This window comes from Corvus hawaiiensis, chromosome 4, assembly GCF_020740725.1.
Source record: "Corvus hawaiiensis isolate bCorHaw1 chromosome 4, bCorHaw1.pri.cur, whole genome shotgun sequence".
Classification (NCBI taxonomy): Eukaryota; Metazoa; Chordata; class Aves; order Passeriformes; family Corvidae; genus Corvus; species Corvus hawaiiensis.
In genome coordinates, this window is record NC_063216.1 from 69,308,191 (window position 1) to 69,320,648 (window position 12,458).

A 12,458-nucleotide genomic window follows, 5' to 3' on the forward strand; every position below is an offset into this window, starting at 1 on the left:
CTAGTGACCAATTCAGTACTGAAATGATACAGCAGTGGTGCTCTGGGGGAGATGATCAAACAACTCTCATGATGCAGGAGATGTGTGGAGCAGGTTATGGCAATTACATTGACCTCTCCTGTAAGGCACACAGAGATGAAAATGGCTGTGCCACAATTCAAGGAAACACGATTTCTTTCCCAGCACTCTATGAATGCAGTGCGATTACAGCGATCAACTCTGCCCCCAGCGCTATCACAAACTGTGGCTGCTTTGGCTGGCATCAGCTGAAATGAGGCTGGAAAGAAAAGGATGAGGGGTTTATTCTACTCACAGACATGTAACAGTAGAGATTTAAATTACTAGGGCTCTTCAAATTCCTGCCAGAGTCCATTTTCTGGGTATTGGGACAGTCTTTGTGGATGCAAAGGGAGTAAAGATGTGATGAAAGGAACCAGGTTAATCAAGACTTACAGCACATCAGTATTTCAAAGGCAACTATTGCCACTTTCAAATTTAATGGAGTCCAGATTCTTAAAGAACAAGGTATTAGTATTTTCCAGAATGCAGGTTAAAGATTGAGTCTTATCTTGATTTATAAAAAATCCTTATGGATAACACAAGCTTCACATACACACTTGGCCTCTTTCAGAGGAAGACGTTTTATGAGCTTACCTGCAAGGTAGTTGTGGTGTGTTCTTAAAAACTAGACGTGGCACATGTGTATGTGCTGAAACCTCATAGGCACCAGTAAAGGATGAACACTTTGTCATGGACACCAAGAGTAGGCTTTCACAGCTTCCTTGGGATTTAGGCTTTCAGGCTTTTGGGTCCCTTCCAACTGAGGATCTTCCATGATTCTGCAGTTCCATGGCTTACCAATGCCTGTGAATGATGCTGAGCCTGTTGCACTGTACCTGTACAAATATGGATGTTCTACATACAAAATGTCTGTTTCTTTACAAGGTTTTTCAATCTCATTTTCAAATTATGTCATATTGCAGAGTGGCTTAGAAAGATAGCCAAAATTCAGTTATTACTGTTTGCACCTCATAGTTTGTTACTGGGGCAACTGGGGACTTTTGCTATGGAAATGCTGCTTTCAGACTTTGAGTTATTGGCAGTACTACACAGACTTATTTTGATTCTTAAATAATTTTTAAAGATGTAACTGGAGTTAATGGGTATGGTTTGATGGAGGACTGAAATACCTTGATGTAAAAACTAGACTAACTCCAGCAGCAAATTCACAAAACGGCAGTAAAATGAACTTCCAAACATTTCAACATATATAAGATTAACTGTCAGAATGGAGAAAATCTGCATTAGCAATTTTCTGGACCAAGACTTCAAATGCAAATTGATGTCTTGAAACTGATGGCTCCTGAAAGACAATGTGGACTTTGAAAGAATATGCAGAGTGCCAGCTAGATCACAACCTGCACAGATCTTTCATGGTCTTCTTTTTTATGCTTCCTTCCCCATTTTTTTGGTCTGATACTGATCTCTTATACACCATGATCGGTAAAGAACCAAATCTCAAACGTCAGCTTCTCTCTGATGTGCTTTGTCTGTGTGACAGAAAAGGAGCAGCAGCTTCAGAGCATCAAAACTGGAGCCCTAACTTGCTGATATCACTGAAGTCCAGGCAGACCTCCTGCTGCTCTCCTTCAGCTGCTGTTTGAGGTCTGCACAGGGCCATGTGCCAGTGGACAGAGCAGAACTATATGTGGTCCTGCTGGATCTTACTTGACTGCCAAAAATCTTTCCCAGAACACTGACTTGGGACCCACAGTGCAGTACTCTGCTAATATCTTCTGTTATTCCAATTGCTGTCTACAGTGGCTTCTCCTTCTCTTTTGGGGGAATGAAGTATTCAATACAGAGGAATGAACAGAGGTGAGGGCTTTCACATTTTTCTTCCATATCCTTTTCTCAAAATGTTGCCACAAAAAAAGGTGTCTTAACTTTAAATACAGATCTTTTCTTAAGACACTGTTCAAACTGAGCTCAGGTAAGTCATAGGTATTTGATGGAATAGGAGAAAATAAGGAGTCATCTCAAATTACTTCAAAAAGTAATGTGATTGGTATCCTCTTACCCTTGTTGTCTTCAGTATGGCTGCTTCCATCACAGCTTGTCACCTTTGGAGCTCCTGCAAAAACCAAACCGGGAAAATAGGCACCTTTATAGTTGTCACCTGGCCTATTTTATCTTTATTAGGTTGCTTCAAAAGAGATTCTTATACTCTGTGAGCTAAACAGCCTAAATGACTGGCTCTATGCTAGGGATGTCTGCATTTAAAGAGATGAATTCCCTTGTTTCTGACATTTTTTGCCACGTAATGAAGACTCTCCTGACGGAACAGAGACACCAGCACCTGTTTGTCACCCACACTGCCATGAAGCACTGTGAGTGGGCAGTGGGAGGAAGTGATCACCCTCTATGCTATTTCTGGACCAAAAAGGCATGCCTTACTAGGGAAAGAGCAGTGGGAATTTTATCTTAGTAAGGATGGGTAGGGAGGGGGGTAAAGTCAGCCAGCAATGGATAAAGAGAGGATTTGTATCTCTGTCAGCATCAGTCTGACATCTCTCACCTTCTGTGTTCATCAGAAAACCACACACACAGTGAAGTCAAAATTGTAGAAAATTTAAAACATAGCATGAAAAGAAATGGAACCGTTATGAGAATTTCTCGGAAGCACGGTTTCCAGAATTAAGATGCCTGTTGTTACCTATTCTTCTCTATATCTGATGCTGTTCTCTGAAATACCAAATTACACAGTTTCTCACTAAGTTTTCTCTCACATTTGCTAGTTACTCATCCACAAAATCCTGTTTCTGAGTGTAAGAAACAGGAAAAAAAGGTTTCCTCGAGCCTTTTGTTTCGCAGCCCACAAGCTGGCCCCAGCTGCATGTGAATCATTACATCCTGGCTGAACACAACCCATCCACAGCTTTTTGAGGAAGGCTTTGTTATTTTGGGGAGAGGAAGATAGGAGAGAGCCGGCAGGCACCTTCTTGTAGGCAGGGATTTTCCTGGGATTTACTCAACCTGCCAAAAGGTACTTCTAGGTTTTGTTTTGCCCATAGTAAAAAGTGCCCTAGAAACTGCAGATAACTGCTGCATTACCTAATTGCATTAAGTGGAGTATTTTTCATGGAAGGTCAGGGAAGAATCACTCTCACAGTTTGTTTGCAGGGACAAGTCCTAAATATTAGTGGTCTCGATTCCCAGCAGGCTCTGACTATAGGTTGCCACAGCCAAAGAGAATGCTCTTGGCATACTGAGGTCAGTATGTTTTAATAAAATTCCAATTTTCCTGGACTTCTTTTATTCCCCAAATTTTTCAATCAGCCCCACATTCCAGTTTCACTAATGGGCCATTGTGGATCAAGTGAAATTTTCATTCAGTGGAGAATGCCCCCTGGGTTTCAAATGAGGGTTTCAAAACCAAGAAGGTGAAGTAGAAGCTTGAAAATATGACTTTTTGCAATGATCTTTCTCTTTAGAGTTCCAAAAGCTGCAGCCAAAACGTAGCTTGACAGAGAAATACATGACTGGCTGATTGATAATAGCCTGAAGACGCTTTTTCCAAAGCTAATTCATCCAGACAGATTCTTCAGGGAATTCTCACACTGTGAAAGTTTCTGGGAGGTAAATCAGATTGATGAATCTTCAGATGCTAGTCACATTAAAATGATCTAGTTTAAATGTGTCCTCTGTTGTGCACTTGCTATAATTGCCTACAGACAGTAAATTGGATGCCATATCTGAACATTGGTACGGTTACGCAGATAAGGCAGAACAGATAGCATGGAAAACTCAGTCTGTGATTTGCACCCACGTGCCAAGACTAGAAGCACAGGGCTTAATTTAATAGGAATTGTGACAGTAAATTAGTGACAGCAGGGATATTGTTCTGTTTCACATGTAGGAATGTCTGGCCTGCTACCAAAGGAAGAATTAATATTCAGGAAGAAGAAACTGAAAAAGGAAGCAGTTGTTATATTTTGTTATTCCTGATTCCCTCAGCATGTAAATACAAAAGAGGAGAATCCTGCAGCTCACTCAGAGATGCTGAGTTCTGCTCTGACTCTTGCTCCAGGCTGGGGTCACTAACATAAGAAGGCAAGAGGAGCCATCAGGGAGCTCAGACACTCAGCCCCAAGATATGCTCAGTGGTGGAGACAGGCAGGAGGAGCTATCTGAGCCAAAAAATTTCTCATATCAGATGAACCAGACCACTAAAATTGAAATCTAACTGGAACTGTGTCTGCTTCTCTTGAACACAGGAAAACATGAGCTGAAGTAAGACAGGTATTTTCTGTTCTGTGTATAGACCAGCCATAGGTAACCAGTCATGATGAAAGGAACTCAAGTCTCTGAATCTCAGAGGTAGTCCCCCACTAAAAGAAGTTGTTTTGCTCTGGCTCTTAAGCTTCCCTGATGCACCAGAGAGGAACAAAACCTTGCCACATTCAAGTGCAATCCTCAAGGAATGTCGAGATGAGCTTTCCCACACCAGAAGAGCAAAGTGAGGTGAGGGACTTGTCAGGGCACTGGCTGAAAATAAAACCCCTAAAAGTGATGTTAATGTAGTGATCAGCTCCTGTGGTACTTTGATTAGGCTTTCAGTGGAAGAGAGTTGCTGGCTATGTGGTGTTTTAGGACACAAGAGTGCTAATCCTAGTGCTTTGCTCAGGGAATACAAGTCACTAATAAAGGATTTAAAATATTGGATCAGAAGATCTGTAAAGATTTTTTTTGTAGTGGTACATGTAAGTTTAAAAAGGATATTGTAATTTCAGGTAAATTCCCACTTGCATTTCCCTTATGCCTGAGCATAACCTGTGGAGCAGAACAGAGCTGGAAAGCTCTATAATTAGTGATTCCAAACAAACTGGCATCCTCTCCCTCCTCTGGGCAATTCCCGGGGGCTCACTCTCAAAAGTATATAACCCACTGGATATTTTATTTCAGTGTTCCTTTGCAAGCTTTTACTCAGTGTATAGACTTGGCAGCCTGGAAAGTAGAGACGTTGAGGGGCAGGAAAGACTCAGTGAGTGGAGCACAGGAACCAAATTTAAGGCATTAAGTCTTAAATTTACTTCCTCATAGCCCCAGCCACATCAGAAGGCAGGAAGGGGTGACTTCAGTCCTGCTATAAGCATTTAATTTCCATGTGTTCTCACAGGGTGAATTTTGTTCCTCAGCAGATGTCCAGAGGGAGATCTGGTTAGCCAGATCCTAAGCCTATCCTAAAAGCCTATCCATTTCAGTAAGGGTGTAGTGAACAATTGTGAAAGCAAACTTTGGAAGCAGATGTGCAGTGGGGACAGTTGGCTTTAAAAATAATTGCGTCAACACCTGCTGTCATTTCTGCACTGCTGTACATGTAGGGCTTGGACCTACGCTTGCCCCCGTTTTCAGCAGTGCCCTAATGAGGAGGCTGATGTGCAGAAACTGTTCACAGCTGTCCCTACCTGCCACATATTCAACAAGCCTTTGTTATAATTTTTGTCTAATTTTTTTCAGCAAAAGAAGCCAAATTTAGTGACAGTAATGATAATTATTTTTGAGTTTCTAATATTTTTGGACCCTGAATGTCAAAATGGGTAGGAAAGTAAACATTGTTGGCCATATGAGGTGATGTAAAAGATAAAAAAAGATTTTCATGAGCCTGAAGGTGAGATTTATCATAATTTGAATTCCTTTGCAGTTCATATATACCACACTCCTGATAAGAAAGACCTATTTCCTCTCTGTTTTTACATATCAGTAACATTCAAGCATCAAGTATCTTTCATTCTTCTTGTTCAACTAACCATATAATATGGAATATTCTACTCAAGGAATTTGAAAGGATTCCCAAACCCACCTGTAGATGTGCTGTAATACAGTGCTAAAATCCAAATAAACTGTTCCTACGGCAACTACTGTTTGCATCATCTGTCACAAACAATCCATTCAGTGGTGCCTGAATCAGATACTGGTAACAATTATGGCATTTTATATTACAGTAATTTAAAATCCTAATACTTTCTCACTAAGGCTAAAATCACAGGCTAAGTGGACTATTACCAGACTGTTGCTGTGCTGAGGTGCATTTAAAAGATTGTATCTCTCTGTAGGAAGGATGCTGATAATTCCTTCTAATGGCATTTGGCAATTTATAATTGCTATGTTCTGTCTGAAGACCTTCTGTCATGTTCGTGTAATCTCTATCAGAGATTTCCAAACAAAATGATTCATAAAGAGCCATAATTAATTGGAAGAAAGCCAGCTATCTAAAACAAACACTACCACTAGCATCTCTGGCAAGCCCAAAAATAGTCTCTAAAGATGCCACGGTTACAATGAAAAAGCTTTCAAAAAAGTATGAAGATATATGCTACATGTTAATGGAATGATCCTGCCCAGCCCAAGACCTTGAGACCTTATATTTATGAAATATAAGATGGACATAAATTTCTGGAGTGAGTCCAGATGAAGCCATGAAGATGATCAGAAGGCTGGAGCACCTGTTCAAGAAGAAAGGCTGAGACAGTTGGGGTTGTTCAGCCTGGAGAAGAGAAGGCTCTGGGGAGACTTTAGAAAAGCCTCCTGTAACTAAAGGGGGCTACAAGGCAGCTGGAGTATGTAATGACAGGACAAGGGGGAATGGCTTCAAACTGAAAGAGGGAAGGTTTAGATTGGATATTAGGAAGAGATTCTTTACTGGGAGAGTGCCAAAGCACTGGCATGGGTTGGCCAGAGAAACTGTGGATGCCCCATCCCTTGAAGTGTTCAAGGCCAGGTTGGAAGGGGGTTTGAGCAACCTGGTCAGGGAAAGATGTTCCTGCCTGTGGCAGGGGGAGTGGAATGAGACGAGAGGTCCCTTCCAACCCAAACCGCTCCATTTTATGATTCTATGATACTCAGAATACCATTTTGTGAAGCTGACTACAACATTGCTGTTAGCTGTATAACAGCTGTCTCTGATTTAAGGACCAGGTCACAGCACACATTGCCCAAAGTTCAAAGGGAATCCAAAATGCCACCTTAGCTCAGCTGAAAACTCCAGCCTTGGAGGACAACAAGAAGGAAGGACTTTTCAGTCAACTGCAATTTGCCATCATTTCTGTGTCTGTGGGAAGGTGTGGAGTGTGCAAATTGAGTAATCAATATTTGGGTATGCAAATATTAGGGTGCACTGCAGAGCCTATAATCAACCTTACCATATTTTCCTGTAGTCTATCTGAATTGTGGGAAAGGGCATGTACCTTAGATAAGCACATATGCATGTTACTGGTATTAATTGAGGAAATAAACCTTTTAGCAGTCAAGAGAATATTTCATAGAAGAAACCCACAGGAAAACACTACAGATGAATGAAATGGAGGGTGCTATTCAAGATCCTTCAACTGAATCAAACATGCTTGATCAGTAACTTCTCTAATCAATAATGATACCAAAAATGTACATAGTTCATCTTTTATTATAATGGGCCAAATTTCTACTTCATCAGCAAAAGCCATAAGCAGAAAGTTGTGGCTTCCTGGTCCTTTGCCCAGCACTGGCTTATGAGCTGGTCTGGGCAGCCTTGACTCTGCTCGTAAGTGCATCTGCTGGCCACAGTCTCCACTGGGAAATTTAGAGCTGCGGGTTAGATAAGTGCACAGTTTTCTAACCACATTTCCTTTCTGCCCCTCCTTGTGCCCAACAGTGACCCTGCCTTTAGAGGAGATAAGAGGGAGTGGCAAAACCTAGCTTAACCTATATACCCAGAAGTGAAAAAGTCATCTTCGTGTGGCTCGCTGGTAATCTCCTTTGGGTAAAAGACTTTCAGTCTTTTTTATAGTGTATTGATTGGTTAAGATATACTAACAATTTTGTACTATAAACAATTAGGACCTGTACTGTAACCCAGTCTTGTAAAGGGGTTTTGTCATGACATGTTTTTTTCTTTCTGAAAACTCCAACAATATTTGCTATATTGAATATGTGGCAGTGAAAGGAAAAGGAGCTTTATTTGTAGTGTGTGTTACTTATTAGAAATTTGAATTAAATAGATAGTTTCTACTCCATTAGATTGAATCTGAAATTCCTTCCAAACTCTGTATATGAACAGCAGAATTGAAGATATGTTTAAGATGGAAAATATATTACTTCTCTCCAGTTTTCTGATATACCAAAACAAATTGAGTTTTGTGGTAGACCTGACTGCAGATATGTAATGTCATTTAGCATGATGCAGAAAGAATTCCATATAACTGATTGGCTGAGGAGGAAAGGTAGGTGATTATGGGAACACTGTAAAGTGAAACATGCCGTCCTCAGTGAATTAAAAATGTACATGTGTGTGCTGACCTACAGTTGTGCACATTCCTCCTCCAATGCCAAGAGGAGGATTGCTAGCAGCTATCCAGGGTGATGCTAAAGGAGATTGGTTAGAAAGCCTGTTTTTACCATTTTTACCATTGCATTACCAGAAAATGCAATCAAACACCACCCCTTTCCATTTAAAAGGGATGCTGGTCTGAAATGTAAGCATGGCAACCACCAAGGGGTAAGATTGCAGGGGGAATGGACTCGTAGATGAGTGGTGCTGATTAGCAGGCCTATAAACAAAGTAGTTCATTAAAAGCCTGTTTTGTCCCTGTGCTACTGTCAAGCTCTCATCTAGAACTAAGAAATGGAGTAAAAATCAAAGGGGATTTTAAAATTTGTAAGATCTGTGTTTCATCTATTTCTGTACAGCTTTGAAGATACACTGTTTTGATAATGCAGGCAATAAAAGCAACACAGCTTTGCCTCAGTGAGCTGCTGCAAGGGAAGAGCTATTCACTACGTGTTCACTTTCTCTGCATGCAATAATTCATCAGCCTCAGGCTCCTTGTATTCTCAGTTAGCTTTAACCATTTCCTTGCCTGCTCCCTGCATGCAATAACACTAACCCCCTTCAGCAAAGCTGTTGCTTCCCCTACAGGCACAACTAGAATGTGTATGAATAATCTGTACACTATGACTCAATCTTCTCTAATTCAAAATAAAAGCATTTCAGAGTAGGTGGACAAGACTCTTTCAGCAGCTTCAAGAGTGTTTGACTAGCTAACATGGGTGAATGTGAAAGTGTCAGAGTCCACTAGAGTACACTAACTGCACCTACCCTGATCTCTAAACTCCTCACTGCAATCCTACACCATTGTCCTCCTCATATGATGGCAGTAAAGCCACACGAAGATGACTGATTTGCTGAGATTCATTCCCAGCCGTTGATGTGCTTCCTTCTTGGTAGTAAATTAAAAGTGGCTGAAATCACTGTTGGTTTCTGTGAGAAGCTCTTAACTTCCATGTCTCAAATGTTAGAAGAAGTATATTCCATTCACATCCTGGTTTTATCCTGGATAATAGTACTGTCCTCTTTAACCTGTTCTGCTTTGGAAAACACAGACTCAGTGATATTGCCATATCTAGTTTGCTGATATGTTGGCACTGGAGCTGCCTTCGAATAAACACAGCATTAGGTTTGCACTAAGCAGGGACCCTCTTCCAGAGTTACTGCTAGAATGCTGTCAGATGAAAGCTGAGGGCTCTGCACCTTTTCCTTGTGTCAACAGGAGGAGATGGCCACATGGAGACTGAGAACTGATTAGCTTGCTTATCTTAAATCTAATACGCATTTCTCTCTCTCTCTCTTTTCTGAGACCAAAGAAGACATAAGATGTAACTCACCCAAAGACAATTTTTAGGAATTTAGGATCTGAGACAGAACTGCAGGTCAAGATCTCTGCCCAAGGAGTACATGATATTGCTGAGAAATGTAATGGAATGAGGAGGCATCTGCAGACTGAGCAATATTTCCCACTAGCACAAACAATGAAACTACTGTGATGTGTAGTACACTGTTACTGTCTCTCTTCATTACCTTGTTTGTTTAGGGATCTTCAGGATGATTGTCTTGCAACTATTGCTACACTGGTATCTCCTGCCAGAGTGAAAAACCCTACTGTGTCTGAAGAGACTTTCCTTTTCCAGTGGGAAATTTTGCTGAAATGACTTATCTTTCCAACACAAGAAATGTTACAGGATATTTGATGACTTAATTTTGCTTTGCTCTAGACGATTTTGCTTAGTCAATGAAAACATTTAGACTGTGACCTTCTTCTCTATCATATCTTGGTGTTGTTTTGATTTTAACCTACTGATAAGAATAAAAGGTCTCCATACTTTTACAGGGAGATGGGAAGTAAGAAACAGTTTAAACCCTGCTCTTACCAATAGAAATTGAAAAGAGCGAGAATCTGATTCTTCTTATCTCAACTGAGCCACTTTGCATCTGGACTAGAGCAAAATGAAATAGTCAGTACCTTATGTCATCTTTTCCCCTAGCTGAAACTGGTGAAGAATGATAAAACAGCTGTATTCCTGCCCTGAAAGAGGAATTCAGCTCTTCAGATGGCCTTTTGCATACTAGTATACCTTGCTCCTAATAGTGTCTGTACCACAGCTTGAAATTCTGGCAGTGAATGAAAACTACACATAAATGAACCTTTAATAAAAATTGTCACAGAGATCCTGCTATTGATATTCAAAGAACCAAAAACATGCCAGGAACTATTTAATGGCAGTAGCTCTTTAATGATTAGGAGAAAATGTTAAATACACTGGGTAAAAACTCATCTGGTAGGAAGTCACACTCATTAAAGTCTTTTTTCTATAGTAGAGTATAATAAAGATGTAGGACCTAAGTGAAATGTTACTAGAACTGTGATCTCTGTCTCCTGTGGCATCATTCACATCATTGTAGTTATTCCAGTGAAGTGTGCTTTGTTTCATTTTTCTTTCTTTTCATCTACAAAGGAAAAAAAACCCTAACTAAAACCCCAGTTCTGTAATGAGAAATGAAGTGTGCAAGCCCTTGTACTCTGAGAACCAAATGTATCAGACTGAAAAGTGAATTCACCTTTAGAAAACCAATTTAAATTCAAATTTAGATCATATATTATGAATTTAATATGCAATAGTAGTATTGTTTTCTACTGAAGTCTACTAATTACTCTGTGAAGAGTGAAAACAGGACTTTCCAAATGAAAGTGGTCATAAAAGAGAGAAAGCTGTTCCACTTTATTTTTTTCTAACAGAAATCAGTTTAGAACTTAGTTGAATATTTATGTGAGCCCAACTCAAGTTTTCTCTTTTCTCTTTTTTATTCTTCTCTTCTCTTCTCTTCTCTTCTCTTCTCTTCTCTTCTCTTCTCTTCTCTTCTCTTCTCTTCTCTTCTCGTTTAGACATAATGGGTGATAGGAATATGAAGGAATCCCATTCTGTGGACTCTACAATTCACTCATGAGCACTGGATTCTAGGAAATGAACCACAATAGAAAACAAAGTCCATAAAACTATTGTTTATCTTATAAAACCATAACAAGTAGATACCTTCAAATAAAAATATATGTCTACATATCTATCTGTATACATATCTTTCTATCTTTATATATATATATCTATATATCTTTCTATCTTTTCAGATAAATTCATTAGTGTTTGATGCATGCACATTTATACTAATGAAAATTTATACACGTACAGACAAGTTAATGGGAAACATGATAGTCATAACCATCAGACAGATATGGCAAGCATCAATTTGCATTAGACTTTGCTCCTAGTGCTTTCTTCACTCACCATTAGATCAATTCCTTGCCCAGAAACATTTTGTCTTGTATCAGTGAGCAGGGGAATGGCACGAGGGATCAACATCAACATCGAGCAGCAGAGGTTTCACCAGCACAGCAGAGGAGCCTCAGGCATGGAACTTTTCAGAACCTGAAATTAGCAGCTGAAGTCTCATTCAGTGATTTTTGGCCTGTAGGAAGGACAGCAGAGTCAGTGATTCCTGTGGGATATCTGCTCTGAGAAGGTCTGAACTTAGCAAGGCTGGTTCCATTGATTGGACCAGGCTTCATGCTGGGAAACAGAACGGCTGTTCTGGGTCAGACCAGCCTCTACCTAAATTAGAAACTTGACTCCAATACTGATTTTAACCTTGAGAGGAGGTCAAAGAAGAGCTACAAAGGACAACAGCAGGACTAACATGCCCATGGCGTGCTTTCTTCCAATTTTTCATATTTGGAGGTGTCCCTAATCAGGCAGATCACAAGGCAGACTGGATCCTCTCTCAGACTTTGATTGAGGCTATATTTTAAAATCATACCTAAGGATATTGTTTTTCAGAAAAACAAAGAAATATTTTAATTTGTAAGGTATATTCTTAAATGCAGGTGCAGTTGACAGTGTTCCCCCATCCATAAAACAGGCAGAAGCCAATTTCAGATCTGGAAGCCGTGTGAATAGAGATCATTTGCTGAAAAGTGTGACCTAATTAATCAGCTAGAGGGGAATTTTAGTAGATGAATGGTATTCATCATGACAGTCCAGAACACAGATGACCCCCTTCTCCCTTGCACCCCTCCTACATGACAGGGATGTCT